The sequence below is a fragment of the Equus asinus genome, chromosome 2, assembly GCF_041296235.1.
Source record: "Equus asinus isolate D_3611 breed Donkey chromosome 2, EquAss-T2T_v2, whole genome shotgun sequence".
Lineage (NCBI taxonomy): Eukaryota > Metazoa > Chordata > Mammalia > Perissodactyla > Equidae > Equus > Equus asinus.
Window position 1 is genome coordinate 59,294,122 of NC_091791.1, and position 13,132 is coordinate 59,307,253.

Sequence of the window (13,132 nt, forward strand, 5' to 3'; positions counted from 1 at the left end):
TTGCAGAGGCCTGTCGAGATGTCTGTTCCAAGGACTGTAAGAATTTCCCTTTGGCTGGAGTGTGGAGCAAAGGTGGGAGCTGGGGAGCGATAGGCTGGAGAGGAAGGCTGAGCCCGCTTGTGGGAAGTTGTGTGTTGCCGTGTGGTTCCTCCTGAGTCTAACTGAAGTCTCCTGTGCTGAACTCTGTCTCCTCTGTTTGGTGTGCTTCGTCCTCTGGGTCAGGAGGGCTCTTCCCCGTCAAGGTCTTCCGTGGCCCTGGAAGGACATGCTCAGTGAAGCGGATGAGTAGGGAGGTGCAGGGCAGAGGGGTAGGAGACCCGTGGTCCCAGCCCTGCCGTCCACTGGCTCTGTGACCATGGGCAGGTCTCTGGCCTACTCTGGACCTCAGTTTCCTCTTCTGTAAAGTGAGAGGAACAGGACTAGGGTCTCAAAGGTGCCTCTGAGTCTAACTCTAAGATCCATGTTGGTGCCCGAAGGGGACTGATGCTCTCTACCGTGTCTGTGTGTGTGTGTGTGTTGCCCAGGGCCGGTGGGGGGCTGGTCTGAGCCCCTACCCTGGGTACAGACCTGTAGGTTTTATCCCCCACCCCCAGCTCTCCCCTGGCCCCGCAGCAGGGACCCTGCACCGTGCTGACTTCCTCCGTGTTTGTTCTGCAGCCGAGGCAGATGTTTCCTGCAGCTGGCCGCTCAGCCTCCTGCCCTATTTTTAGCTCTATTGTTACCCGCCCTGGGCATCTGGCTGCCAGGGGTGTGTGAGAGGCTGTGGCCCTGGAAAGGGTACTCTTCCCTGGGTCCAGCTTCTTCTCTGCCTTCTGGAGGTTGCTGGTTTAAGCTTCCCAGTGTCTGTTGGGACAGTGAGGGTGGCTTCAGGAGACGTGGGATAGTGATGGGTGGATGACGCCGTAGAAAGAGCCCAGGCTGCAGAACCGGAGGCCTGGCTCTGTCGTAGTGTCATGTAGTAAACTCTCTGAGCCTCCGTTTTTCCATCTGCTAAATGGCTCACTAGCCCCTGCTTCTGCCTTTCTCATAGGGTTGTTCTGAAGCTGAAATGAGGTAGTGAATGTGAACTTGATTTAGCAAAATGACATTTGGAACCTACAAATATTGTGGGTTCAACCCTGTGGGGGCCCCAGAGGAGCATGGGATCCAGAGTGGGGAGATGAGGCGTGTACTTACCAGACACCAGGCCAGTGGGCTCAAGGCCAGGGTCATGTGGGGCACAGGCTGCATGCTGGAAGGCTTGGAGGTGGAGGGAACATTTCCACTGGACATTGGTGGATGGGGTAAAGGAGGGAGGGAGAGGATGGGGTTCCTGGTGGTGGGACCAGGGAGGGGGGCGTGGAGGCAGGAAGGGCCAAATGTGTCCTGGGAGGTCCAAGAAGTAAAGGGCCATGAGCATCTCTGGCTGACAACGATGGAGTAGCTCTTGCCTAGGAGGTGCCCCAGGGTGAGTCTGGGGGCTGGAGGCTCTGCAGCCCCTCCTGAGCCAGCAGCCAGCACAGCAGCTCTGCCTCTGGCTGTTTTACACGTTGGACTTTCATGCAAGATCCATTTTTCACAAAGGGTTCGGCTGCTAAAGTGTTTGAAAGCTGCACGTCTTGTCCAGCCTCCTCACTTTCCAGATGGAAATCAAGTGTGGCTGGAGAGGGCTGTGCTGGACTCAAGCCCCTCAGAAAGCCCGCGCTGGAAGGGAACGTCACCGGGGCTTTTCCTGCCCCTCACTGTTGGGCAGCTGGGACGTGGATTAACCTGGAATGTTGGGGATATGGAGGGTACATAGCGGGTGGTGAGGATTGGAACAGGGGTCTTAAATGCCAGGCAAGGGAGTCTAGACTGGAGGCTGCAGACATGGGAGGGATGGGGTCCGATCCCAGAACTGGGTCATGATCCTTCCCAGCTCCTCGAAATGATGCTTCAGGTCCCTGTGATGTTGCTGGGGGTCAGAAGCGGGGTTTAAGCATAAGTAGGTTCCTATTGGCCCTCTAGGGTGCAGTCCCTGCAAGCAGCCAGGATGGTGTCAGCAGAGTCAGGGCCCCGGGTGGGGTCTCAGGAGACTGAGTCTAGGTTTCTGCTCACCTTAAAATGCCCAAATGCCCAAGTCCTTGGAGCAACGTCACTGAGCATGTGAGCATGTCCAGGTGCTCTTCACTCTGTTCTCCGCAGGGTCCTCCCCGCAGTGTCCCGCCCTCCCCTCTGCCCAGTCCCCGGCTGCGTGGAACCTGGAGATGGACAGGAGCATCAGGCTCTTTCGGGAATAGAATGAACGCGCTTCCCGGAGTTGACTGGCACCCTCCCTGGGGACTTTTACATTCCCCTCCTGCTCCTCCCTGAGAGAAGCAGCAGGCAGGGTCCCTCCCATCCAGATGACGCTGTCTGTTTTCCAGGGAGTTCCCTTGCTCAGAAAGGCCCTGAGAGGGACCTGGAGAGACTGCAGGTGGGGAGACTCTTGTGGTCTCTCTCTGCCCTTTTGGAGCAAGGGAGGCCAAGCCTCTCCCTGTGGTGTGGAACAGACACTTAGCTGCTGGGAACTTCCTAAATATCCGTAGCTGACTCTGGGAAAGCTGTTGGGCCACTCTGTCTAGGAGCCGATGGTTTGAGGATTCTCTTGTGTGCATGTCCTCACAGTGGCCAAGGGCGATCTGAACCCCCGTGGCCCCAGCATGGGCTGGGCTCACTGGGTCCTGTCGTGGCTCTGTGCGAATGTGGAACCGCCAGCCCACAGTGCAGCCTGACTTTCACCAGCGGGGAAACTCGACATTCTCCCGCAAGAGGGGAAAGAAGTAAGTTCTGTCCTGTTGGTGGGTGGTGTGGGGTCACTGAGGGTCAAACCTAAAAATAACGAGTGTATTAGTCAGGATTAGATTTGGTTGTGAGTAATAGGAAAAGCCAAATCACAGTGGTTTACACTAAATGGAAGTTTGTTTCTCTGTCCTGTCCAAGTCCAGAGCTTTGCGGTCCAGGCCTGGTGTGGGGGTTCCCCTCTGTGGATTTCTTGGGGAACTTGATCTCCACCACTCCTAAGGTGTGGCTTCATGTGCTCATGGTTCAAGATGGCTGCGAAACTTTAGTCATCACATCTGTGTTCCACGGGGCAGGATGGAGGAAGGGAGGAAAGAGGACTTGTAAGGATGGATTCCAGAATTTGCTTTATGATACTGCCCCTTATTTTCCATTATCTGGAATTAGTCACATAGCCCCAGGTAGTTGCACTGGAGATGGGGAGTGTAGTCTTGGCTCTGGGCAGCTGTGTGCTCAGCCAGCTGTCTCTGTCCCTCATCTGGTTTGTTTAATGAGGCAGCAGGGAGGGAGGGGGATGAAGGCCTTGTGGACGTTTTGATCAAATCTGAGGATGTTCTCAGGCCGAGAAGCTGGACCAATGCTTCAGGGATGGCAGAGTCTCACTCAGGGAGATTTCCTGGGGGGAAGGTCAGTCCTGCCTTGGGACTAGAAGGCCACATGCCCCAGGCCAGGAGCGGGGAACAGAAAGGCTTTCGAGAGCTTAGGAGTCAGCTCAGTGGCAGCCATCAGGATAAGGAGGGGGTCACCCTCTACTCAGGCTCAGAGCACGCTGAGGACGTGTGGCCTGTGTCTGGGCTGCTGGGCCTGAGGGAGAGACAGGCTCACTCAAGGAGAGTGGCCAGGAGGCTAGGGACTCAGAGCTTGGGGAAAATGAAGAGGAGCCATAGGTGCCGTGACACAAGTGGACAGGATGCGCGACTGCAATTCTGCCCAGGACAAGGGTCAGACCAGCAGCGCCCTCCTGCACCAGACCTCGAGTCCGCCGCTCGCCTCCCTGCCGTGGCGCCCTGTCGTGGCACGTCTTCAGTTCTTCAAGACAAGACAGAGACCTGGAGTTGTTTGAAATCCCTTGATCTTTAAGTACGGGCAGGCACTGATGGTGGAAAGTAACAGAGCTGCGAGGATCCAGCACCTTGCTCATGAGCCCTTTGGGCTTTCTTTCTCCGGATGGCGGGGTGGGGGGGAGGGGGCGGTTCTCTGGGTTTTCGAAGGGGAGCATGAGGGGAGAGCTGTGGAAAACTAGCTTCTCATAGATAGCTGAGCATTTTCTTAAAAATTTTTATTTTAAAAAATGTTTGTTTGGTCCGGCCCTGTGGCGTAGTGGTTAAGTTTGCACACTCCGCGTTGGTGGCCCAGGGTTTACCTGTTTGGATCCCGGGTGTGGACCTATGCACTGCTCTTCAATCCATGGCTGTGGTGGCATCCCACATACAAAACAGAGGAAGACTAGCTCAGATGTTAGCTCAGCAACAATCTTCCTCAAGCAAAAAGAAGAAGATTGGCAACGGATGTTAGCTTAGGGCCAATCTTCCTCACCACAAAAAACCTTTGTAATTCCAATTTTTTTTTTAAAGATTTTATTTTTTTCCTTTTTCTCCCCAAAGCCCCCTGTACATAGCTGTATATTCTTAGTTGTGGGTTCTTCTAGCTGTGGCCTCAGTATGGTTCAATGAGCAGTGCCATGTCCGCGCCTAGGATTCGAACAGATGAAACACTGGGCCGCCTGCAGCGGAACGTGCGAACTTAATCAGTCGGCCACAGGGCCAGCCCCTGTAATTCCAATTTTTTATTTTGAAAATCTCAGGCCTACAGAAAGCTGGAAGAAGAGTAGAGTGAAGGCATGTCCCTCCTCACCAGGTGCTGACATTTGCTCCATTTCTACTCTCTCTTTCTGTCTCTCTAAACTGTGAGAAAGTCACAGACATCAAGATGATTTAGCCTGTGTCTCCTAAGAGCAGGGACATTCTTGTATCCCCAATATCATTGTCACACTGATGGAGGTTAACTTTATTTATCTAACACACAATTCATACTCACATTTTCCTGCTGGTCCTCAAAATGCCCGTTATAGCCTTTTCTCCCCTCCCCAATCCAAGATCCATATGTACAGAGCTTCCTGTCAGGCAGAGCTGGCTGCCCCACTATGGGGAGCTCCCGAGGGGGGACCCCCTGCCTGGAAGGAGGCAATTAGGGGTGCTGGAAGGGGCCCTCTTCCTTCCTGAGGGTCCCAAATTCCAGGAGCCCCTGGGCTCATGCTGGAGCATCTGGTGACAAGTGCCCAGGTGTTTGCTGGCTACAGAGCAGGTCAGGGCCCCTTCTCTGCCCCCACTGTCGGTGGAGCTGAGAGGAGGCTGTGTGCCCCCGACCAAGGGCAGGGACCTCTCCTGCTGCAGCTTCCCCCAGCTCAGGACATCCATCTGCAGTGTGATGCCCCAACTCTGCCGCCCCCCCCCCCCCACCCCGTGCTGGCCCCTGTCTGCCACAGCTCCTCAGCTGGCCGCCTTTGTCCACTCCCGGCTCCAAGCCCACCTCAAGGTGTCATCTCAGTGGTCACCATGATGACACCTCCCTGCTGGAACTCAGACCTTCAGAGGCTCCATGCGGTCTGCAGGCAGAGGCCTGGAACTCGGGCCACCGCACAGGCAGCCCACCTGCTGAGCACATGGCCGTGTTTCCAGACGCTCCTCCACTGCCTGTTTCTAACTTCTAACTTTCTTTTTCAGTTTAGAAAAAATAAAAACATTTCAGAAACATATAACTTAGCAGATGAAGGCCTTCTGCCGTCCAGACCCCAGACAGCTCTACCTTATTTGTTAAATTGATCTCATCCTAGTTCTAAAGAGAAGGAGGCTCAGGGGTAGAGGTTGTGAAGGGACTGGTCTGAGTGACCCGTAGCGACGTGAGGTGACGGTCACACAGCAGAAACCAGACTCTGCCTCTGCTATGCTGTGTAGCCCGGGGAAATTCACATCGCAGGCCCTGCTCAGCTGGTTCCTCATCTGGAAAGTGGGGGTCGTAAACCCTGTCTCACCTCCCTTGAGAGCTGTTGTCGGTAGTAAAGACGCAAAAACCACAAAGACACACCCCCCCCAGACTGTATGAAAGGAATGATGACTGGGAACTGGGCCGACAGTGGGCGGAGGGCACAGGCACGGAGCTGGAGGCGCACAGGGGGCTTTGCAGTGGGGTGATGGGGATGCCCTCCGTGAGTAGCTGTGACCTTTGTCCACTTTGAAACTATTTAAAATAACTATACTTTTTTTTTGTTTTTTAACGTTTCTGACATAATCATGTTCATTGTAGGAAGTGTATAAGTGATGGAAAAGCAAAAAAGAAGAAAGTAGATCCATGCTCAGGCCCCATCTGAGGAATAAGTACTGTAATGTTCAAGTAAACATCCTTCCCGTCTTTGGTGCCTAATTGTTGTGCGTAGTCCTTAGTCGATCAACAAGGACCCAGGCAGGGTGGGGAGGTAAAGGGATGGTGCTGATTTGTTCCATCAGCATTATGTGTCTAGCTCCTCCTTTGAGCCAGACAGCTGTACAGAGCCAGGAAGGACACAGAAGGGCCCCTGCCGGGAACAGCATGCAGCAGGAGGGAAACAGGCTGTGGGAGTTGAGAGGCAGGGGTGGGTGTGTAGTCAGGGAGGGCTTCCTGGAAGAGGTGGGCTTTAACCTCCAAGGGTGGGTAGAATGTGGGAGGGTGGGGAGGAGAGTAGTCCAGGTGAGAGGGGAGTGAAGTGGGGCAGCTTCCCCCACTCCCTCCTACAGAGGGCTGAGACCTGCTCCCTGAGGCCGGATATTTGTTCCTCGGTGAGTCCTGACAGCTGCAGATGCCTAGAGGTGGGTCGTCTGTTCATCTCGTAAATATTTCCTGAGCCTTCATCTGCTGGGCCCTGGGTGCAGTTCTGGTGCTGGGCCGCGATGCCGATGAGTCAGGCGCTATCCTGCTCTGAGGGAGTCCAGGAGACTGATGGTATCCGTGATCCTGTTGGTGAGCGATTCAGAAACAAAAGGGGCTCATAAGACGTATGAGGACTGTCGGGGTGGTGTGGGCAGACAGCATTGCAGGGGCTCCGAGAGGCCTTTCTGGGGAGGGGCGTTTGAGCCAAGACAACAGGAAGGGGCAGCCATGTGACCAAGCCGAAGAGTGTTCCAGGCAGGGGGTGGCGGGCACGAAGCCTTCATGATGAGGGGGCACATGGCAAGTGGCGGGAGCACCGTGGTGGGGGGTGGGGGTGTGAGTGAGGTCAGAGAGGTGGGGCCTGTGCCCAGGGTGAAGGGTTTGGATGTTATGGTGTGATGGAAGGAAAGGACGTGATCTCCGCCCAGTGTCCCATTGTCATCCATGTTCCTGTGATAACCATCCCATTCCTACAGACTGGGGGGAGGTTGTTTCTCTGCTGCTGACAATAACCCTTAAGGGAGGCAGACAGGGTTTATGACCCTGCTTCATGGAAGAGGCAGCAGCTGAGCAGGGCCAGAGATGTGCCTGAGAGTTTTAGAAGGTCCTTCTGGCTGCTGCGTGGAGGGTGGGTCGTGGGGGACAGGAGGGAAGGAGGGAGGCCACTGGAGGCTGTTGTGGTGGTTGCAGTCAGGCCGGGGGCTGGGGCCGGGGGAGCAGTTGGACCGACTTGGGGCGCACATGCGTCCCTCTGTGGGTAGGGTTTGAGAGCGGGTGGAGGACTTGCCCAAGGCCCCGGGGCAGAGCTGGGCTCCCCTGGTTCCTGATTAAGGCCGGGAGCAGACAGAAACCTCCCTAAGTGGCTAAGTGAACAGAGCGAAACGGGGCGGGCTGTGATTGTGTCACTAGAGCAGGAGAGCTGCTGCGGCCAGCCCCTCTGCCCTTTGGTTTGCCGGGACGAGAGCCAGGGGCCCCTGTGCCCGCTTGTTCCCACCGCTCCTTTTATGGGCAGTGTCTGGGCCAGGCCCCTGTCCTGGCCACGGAGGCTCACATCTGGTAGCGGGTACCAGCCAGCGGGGGCAGGGAGGGCTGTGGAGGAGGGCAGGGAGGCCGGAGTGGGGGTGAAAGGAGGGGCAGCTGAGGAGTTTGCGCCCTTGCTGTGTGTCAGGCCAGGTGGGTGTAACTTTACACACATTTACTTGTTCCCTTGTCACATGATCCGGTTAGGGAGGTGCAGTTACAGTCCCCAGTGTATAGTCGGGGAAACTGAGACTCAGAGAAGTTAAGCCATGCGCCCAAGGCCACACAGCAAATAAGTGGGGGAGATGGGAATCAGCCAGTTTTCAGCCTCGGAGTCCATGCTTCACAGACTCACTGGGTCCCCCAGCTCGGTGTGAGCACGTTGGAGCGTCACTTACGGCTTCTACGAGTCCCTGCTTCTCTATGTGTTCAATGGCAGTGCTCGCTCCGGCTTCCCGGGGTGTCCTGCTGCCTCGGACAGCAGTGATTGAGTTCTCCCCTGGAGCAGGCGTTGGGCTCAGCGCTGAGGACCTCGAGCTGACCCAGGGATGCCCTCGAGGACCATGGAGGGCTTGAGACTCAGCAGCACTGTCCAACAGAAATATAATGTGAGCCACATGTGTCATTTTAAATCGCCACATTAAAAGTAAAAAAAAATAGATGAGAGGCCGGCCTGGTGGCGTAGTGGTTAAATTCGCATGCTCCGCTTCAACAGATCAGGGTTCGTGGGTTCAGATCCTGGACGTGGACGTACACACTGCTCATCAAGCCATGCTGTGGTGACATCTCACATACAAAATGGAGGAAGACTGGCACAGGTTTTAGCTCACGGACAATCTTCCTCAAGCAAAAAGAGGAAGATTGGCAACAGATGTTAGCTCAGGGCCGATCGTCCTCACCAAAAAAGAAACAAAGAAAGAAATAGATGAGCTTAATTTTAATAACGTATTATTTGATCCAATCTATTAAAATATTATTTTGACTTATAATTAACATAATACATTGTTAATGAGATATTTTACTTTTTTTTGTACTTAGTCTTCGAAATCCAGTGTATACTTTACACCTGCAGCACATCCTGACGTGGACCAGCCACGTTTCAAGAGCTCAGTAGCCACGTGCAGTAGGTGGTTACCGGCTTGCACGGTCTAGCTCCAGAGTCTAACTGGTTGGTGACCCTACCCCCCTGCAGTGTGTGTTAACAGCTGGCTTGTGTCACACTCACTGTTCTGAGGACTTTACATACATTATATTATTTAACCGTCACAACAACTCCACGAGAGATATACTGCTATTGGCCCCATTTCAAGGGCCTGGCAACTCAGGCCCAGAGAGGTAGCTTGGCGAAGGTTGCACAGCAGGCGAGTTGTGGCACTGGGTAGGAGGGTGTCACTAGAGGAGTGAGCACACTGGGACAGAGGACAGGGAGCACCTCTTGTTTTTAACAGGTTTATTGAGGGAAATTTCATATGATAAAATTCACCCATTTTAAGTGTGTGGTTCGGTCAGTGTTGGCGAATGTATGTAGTCGTGTAACCACCACATTCAGTATATGGAGCAGTTCCCTCCCCCAAAAGGTGCCCTGGAGGCCCGGTGTGGTTGGCTCTCCTGCCCCGACAGCCATCCATCTGCTTTCTGCCCCTATAGTTTGCCTTTTCTATGATGTGATATGGATGGAGCTGTACAGTTTGAAGTCCTTGGGGCCTGGCCTCTTTCTCCTAGTGTGCTGTGTTTGAGGTTCGTCCATGCTGTGTACATCAGTAGCTTGTTCCTTTTATTGTTGAGTAGTATTCCACTGCGTGAGTGTGCACGTTTTGTTCCTCTGTCTGCCAGTTGATGGCCATGTGGGTTGACTTCAGTTTTGACTGTAATGAACACTACTGTTGTGTACAAGCCTTTCTCTGGGTGTGTTTTAATTTCTTGGGTGGTTATGGGAGAGTGGAATTTCTGGGTCCTATTGTAAATGTATGTTTAAGTTTGTAAGAAACTGCAAAGCTGTCTTCCAGAGTGGCTGATGACCTCACACTTCAGCAGCCAGATCTGAGAGTTCCGGTTCCTCCACATCCTCACTTGATGTTGTCAGTCTTTTAAAATTTGTCATTCTAGTGCGTTTCTCTGTGACAAATGATGCTGAACATCTTTTTATATGCTTATTTGGCATCCATATGTGCCTTCGAAGCTTTTGCCGTTTTTTTCTTTCTTTTTCTTTTTCCTCCCCAAAGCCCCAGTGCATGGTTGTATATCCTAGTTATAGGTCCTTCTAATTCTTCTGTGTGAGATGCCACCACAGCATGACCTGACAAACAGTGTTTAGGTCCGCGCCCAGGATCTGAACTGGAGAACCCTGGGCCTCCAAAGCAGAGTACGCAAACTTAGCCACTTGGCCACAGGCCAGCCCCTCTTTTGCCATTTTTTTATTGGACTTTTTTTTAACATTGTAAGAGTTGACACCTCTGTTTTTGGTTGGGACTAAATGAGAGAATATATGGCAAATGCTTTGCAGTCTAAGTTCAACCATTTGGCCTTCCTGGTGCCCCCATCTCTGCGCTCAGGATCACTGGCTGTGTCAGGCGGGTATTTGGACCCCACCCCCTGCCCCACCCTGGCAGGCACACCAATCACACAGTCTTGGCCAGCAGACCCTCATCTGGCTAGTATAATTACATGCTGGTGCAGCTTCAGCTCGACATTCCCCTGTGCTTCCCCTTTGCCTCAGGCCAGAGTCATTGTGGCCCTGGGTTCCAATCTGTCCTTGTGGCCACTTCCCTTATGACCTGGGGTGCATCATTTTCCCTCTCTGGGCCTCAGTTCCCTCATGTGTTGAAAGAGAGGGTTGGACTGGCTGATCTCCAGGGCTGTAGCCAGCTCTGAATCTCCGCTTTTGGGGGCCTGTGGTAACAGCCATTTGTGGAGGTTCCTGTGGTCACATTTTTCCCTGAGGTGAGGCTTGGGATTTTGCAAGAGGGTCTGGAATCCTGGTGGCAGCGAGGGCAGGAGAAAGGACGAGACGGGTGGTGGCTGGGGTTGGTAGCAGACGTCCAGCTTTCCGCTTCCTCCCAAGAGCCAGACTCTGCTTTGGAAAAGCTCACAGGGTTTGACGAGCCTGGAGCTCGTGGCTGCTGCCCCACAGCAAGGACAGAGAAGGGGGACTTGAGCACTTTGGATTAGAGATGGGGAAACTGGGACCAGAATGGTGATGAGTCACTTCTACCAAGAACCGTATGAGAAGAAAGGGACTTTGACTCTGAGATGTTCAAAGCTGGGGCCTTAGGAATCAGCTCTTGGACCTCTTGCCTGTCCTCCACTACTCCAGGACCCAGAATGGTCATCTGCAGCCTCCGCTTGGCTTGAATACTGCCACTGACGAGAAGCTCACCACTCTGGCAGGCTGGCGTTTCTGCTGTAGCATCAGGAGGTTCGTTGAGTTGGAGCTAATACTCCAGCTCCTGAAGTCTGATTCTTCTCTGGGAAACAAGGTCACCTCTCTGCCGAGGACGCCACAGGGCAGTTCCTTTTCTCTGAGGAGTGACTGCCGTGAGTTTCCCCAGAGGCAGGAGAATGGCCTGTCTGTGTGTGGAACTTTCTCAAATGCCATTATAGCTGCAGCCCACATGATTCCATGGCTTCTTGGGTGGTCACTGAGAGCTTCCGTGAAGCGGGGCCTGGAGTCCTCGATCCCTCCAGGGGAAATGTGCGTCTCTGGCACTCCAGGAGGCTGCGTCTGGGGTGTTCTGGCAGAGAGGACAGTGAATGGGGGTCCCTGGACCCTGAGTGGGGGCCGTCCAGATCCCAGAGGGATGGGAGAGTGTGTGGGGTGCTCTGCTGTCAGGGTCAGCTATGGAGAGGCTGGAAGGCGGCCTGAGGAGGAGCAGCTCCCACTGCTACCATGTGCCAAAGGCAGCTGTCCCCACCCCAAAATGGACACGTGGGGCTTGGACCTCACAGGGAGGCTGGGTGCTGGCACTCAGTGGGTGCCCTGACGTGTTAGAAGCAAAGCAAAGGAGAAGGTGGGAGAGGGCCTGTGTCCTGGGGAATGCTTTTCCCTTAAAGCAGGGGTTCCTCTCTTTTTATTGGCCACGAGCCCTCTAGCAATCTGGGAGGAGCTCCTGGACCTCTTCTCAGAATGTTTTTAAATATACAAAATATATGGGATTTCAGAGGAAGAAAATTTTATTGAGAAAGCTATCAAAATACCAAAAAATAAATTGGTGACGTAGTAATACATCTCCTTAGTTATTATTGCATTAGCAAGATTGTCCATTAGGTAAATTAAGGTTCAATTTTACTTTTTAAGGACACATCAGTGACACGGCTGTTGTTCAGCTTTGGTGTGGACATTAAGCTGGTGCGTGCCCGGCATGACAGACTCCCAGGCGACTGTGATTGTTTGGATGGTCCCGAGTGTTGAGAGCCCCACTTTGCAGATGGAATGCAGTTTCCTTATAGCTGGCTCCGTGCGGTGAGGATGGGCTGCTCCCTGGGATCATCAGACTTCTCCATGCTCATCGAGTTAAGCTCTTTTGTGAGAACCTGGGATCCTACCGTAGGGGCCCAACACCACCAGGCACAGAGTTGCTTGAAGTGGGCCAGTCGTGTCACTCCCGGTCTGTGGGCAGGGGACCGGGTCTGATAATTGCTGTGCTTTGAAAGGAGGGGTGAGAGGAAGCCACGTTTCCAGATACCTGCACAGCTGCCCTGACATGTGAAACAGCGGGGAGCGCTATGGCGACCTCGTCCCGGGTCTGCGACTCAGCAGGGCAGCCTTTGCTCGTGATTGAAGGGAATGCGAACTTTCGGTTAGAAGTTAGGACACTACGGGTGTACCTATTTACAAACCCTCCAGGCTCGTGGACACCCCATCTTCCGGTCTAGTCTGATCCCAATCCACCCTCCCCACTCTCCTCCAGCAGGGGCTTGAGCACTAGGGACCCCACCACCACCCCCGCCCTTGCTGACCACCATCCCTGGTGGTGGACAGCAGTGATGTGACGACTAGGTTGCTAATCTTAGGAGCCAGATCCATTTGAAGCTGGAAGGGGCTTTCAGATCCAGAGAGGGGAAGGAAGTTGCCCCAGGCCCCACAGCATGTGGCCAGCAGGATGAAGGTTCCTGTGCTGGCGAGACTCCCTCTGGGCGGAGTTGAGAGAAGTTTCAGGGGAGCTGCCGAGTGAGAAGCCTGGGGATGCTGGGGTCTTGCCCTCCTCTAGACATTTTGGAGGCAGGTCAACCTTCAAAGGGTTCTGTCCTCCCCTGCTGCAGCCTGCAGCTGTGCACATCTGTCCTGTCTCCCTGCTGCCCTCAGGGACCGGCTGGGGCCTGTCCTCGCCTGTGGAGCCCGTGAGAGATGAGGGTGGTGGAGCTGGAGCTGTGGGGGAAGTAAGGGGGAGGAGAGTGGAGGTGTCAGGCCCAG

At 54.0% G+C, this 13,132-nt stretch overlaps 1 protein-coding gene across 14 annotated transcripts in view; it reads left to right on the forward strand.

Annotated features, from left to right (window-relative positions):
• The window catches only part of PALD1 (phosphatase domain containing paladin 1), a 96,095-nt gene that overhangs the window by 40,327 nt on the left and 42,636 nt on the right, over positions 1-13,132 (forward strand). Inside the window, exon 1 of one of the 14 annotated variants that reach the window (XM_070489490.1) lies at positions 2,644-2,780. The exons of the other annotated variants lie outside the window; for them this stretch is intronic. The gene's annotated coding sequence lies outside the window, so the exon portion shown is untranslated. Of the gene's footprint in view, positions 1-2,643; positions 2,781-13,132 lie in introns of those variants that run through there. 14 annotated transcript variants of the gene reach the window in all.